Source organism: Sinocyclocheilus grahami, unplaced genomic scaffold, assembly GCF_001515645.1.
Source record: "Sinocyclocheilus grahami isolate Dianchi unplaced genomic scaffold, SAMN03320097.WGS_v1.1 scaffold787.1, whole genome shotgun sequence".
Lineage (NCBI taxonomy): Eukaryota > Metazoa > Chordata > Actinopteri > Cypriniformes > Cyprinidae > Sinocyclocheilus > Sinocyclocheilus grahami.
In genome coordinates, this window is record NW_015505966.1 from 460,349 (window position 1) to 462,807 (window position 2,459).

At 38.3% G+C, this 2,459-nt stretch overlaps 1 pseudogene; it reads right to left on the reverse strand.

The window, feature by feature from the left end:
* Positions 1-1,359: 1,359 nt before the first annotated feature.
* LOC107561661 (alpha-amylase 1-like) overlaps positions 1,360-2,459 on the reverse strand; it is a 3,079-nt pseudogene continuing 1,979 nt past the window's right edge.

Sequence of the window (2,459 nt, forward strand, 5' to 3'; positions counted from 1 at the left end):
ACACACATGAAACTGAAATAATGCAATAAACATTAATTTAACATTAGGTGTTAACACACAACCCTAATATACAAAACTGATAAGAAAAAACTAAAAAGAAACATAGTTATTTCAACAAAAAACATCAAATTTGAAATGTAACGCAGGGAATTCTGGGAATGTCAATTTACGGTTATTCACCGTCTTTTTCATTTCCAAAAACAGTATACTACCGTAAAATTACATGTAATGTCCAATACCGTTTTTCATCGTATATAGTAGGGGAATTTACCGTTAACCATTTAACAGGTTTTTACTGTAGCATTTTTACAGTCTTTTACCGTAAAATTTACGGTCATTTTTTACAGTGTACTCACTGGCTTTAATTGGCTCCCCACCCAAGTCAATAATCTATAAAAAGTTGTGTTAATGCTTTATTAACCAAATTTAAGTGAATGCTAAGTCTCCTTATTCAGAAGTTGATAACATAGAAAAGGGATGGTGAGACCTCTTGATAAATGAAGGGCTTGGTGCCAGATGGAAACCATTTGGTATTGAGGGTCTTGAGTCTGCCGTAGATGGTAGTAAGGTCACCAGGCCACATGTGCTTACAAGCATATACTCTGAATCCAGCCACGCCCAGGTCGATCAGTTTGTTCAGATATTCGGCCAGTTTTCCTCGAACATAGTGTTTCTCCAGGGCCAAATTCAGGAGATCTTCCAAGCGACAATCCCTGACCAGTCCAAGATAATGACAGTGAAATGTTCTGTAGGAAAACATAAACAGTTTTTGGTGTAATTTATGTGCTGTTTATATTGTTGGATAAGAACCCAGAAAATAAACCTGGTAAATATCGTGGTAGTTTTCAATATGCCCACTGCCAGTTTTACATTTGCCATCATTGAAGTCCAAATATGGGTAGGGAACAGAAGAGAAACTTTGATCCACATCTAGAAGGATTGCCCTCTCCATGAATTGATTTACACATGTGATTGATGACAATATCAACATAAATGTTCACCTCAAAAAACATGGAAAGACAATGTGTCTTCTGATGTGCTTCCAAAGAGTGCCCAGTTTTCCCTCCATTCTATGACAACGGTCGCATATCTCAAGCAGATCGATTGCCTCTCTCACATCAAGATGTGACCAATCAAACGACTTGCTGAATCCTTCTGAATCAACAGGGTTAAATGGCGTGTGGTACTTTGAAGCCGACCTCCCACAGGCAGAATAACTTTTTTGTGGAATGCAAAGGTTTCAGGGATTTTAAATGTTATTTGTGGAACCTTTCTTAAGGTTATTCATTAAGAGTGTACACTTGTGAAAGCAATGCAATGTCTGAAGGCATTGTACCATGTGTTTCGTGTCTTTAGGGATCAAAGGGTGGAACAAAACAGGAAAACAAGAAGACTTTTTGAGTTCAACTGCCCACAGTTCCACCAATTGCATGTGGTTTCTGAAGCAGCAGAAACCACGTGCTAGAACTTTCAAGTTTTAGAACTTTCTAAATTTTTGAGTTTTTACGACTTACCCAGGTAGCCAGCGCAATCGGGCCAATTGCAGCTGAGTGTCGGCTCACTCGGCTGTGTTCTGGCAGCGGAGCCAGCACTGGCCCAGTAATGGTTGCCAGATTTGGCTAGGCTTTGGATGTGCGGATTTGGCCCGATTTGCACTGAGACACGGCACATTTAGCCACATTCGGCCCGATTACGGACAATAAGGGCTGGTCTGATTTTGGCTGAGATATGGGCATGCAGACTCGGACCAGTTTAGGTTGAGTGCTAGGGGTGGGTCTCAGTTTACAATGTGGTAAATAGTATGTAGCAGTGACACTTAAACTTAAACATAATATCTTGCACCTGCCCATGTTATATCTTAATGTATTTTTTATTTTAATTCCTATTTAAAAAATGTTTTTCCTTTTATCAAACATTCTCTTTTTTCTTTAACTACATTTGGAAATTAATGATTTAATTCATATAATGAAACAAGCTTAAAGTGGTTAAGGGAACTTTAACATTATTTTTGCTATATGAGTTTCAAGACATGCACACTAGCTTTGACATCTAATGACAAAACCTGAAGGGGTTTTTGTGCTGCTAATTGCCAGAAGAACTTGCTACCCTGGTGAGTAAACATTTGATAATCAAGCATGTACTATTTTAATAAGCTGTTCTACACATATAATATCAAAATAATGTTTATTTATAATGAAGCTATAATTGTGAGTTCGCTGATATAGTGCTAGAGTTTAGCTCCAACCATAGTCAAGCACACCTGATCCAGCTAATCAAGGTGTTCAGGATTAATAGAAACTTCCAAGCAGGTGTGAGTTGGAGCTAAACTGTGCAGAGCTGCGGCCCTCCAGGAATTGAGTTTGACACCACTGGTCTATGTTATTGTGACTTTTTTTTTTTCAATCAGTGCAAATAAATGAAAGTAATGGCAGTGCATCAGAGAAGGAGCACATATGGAT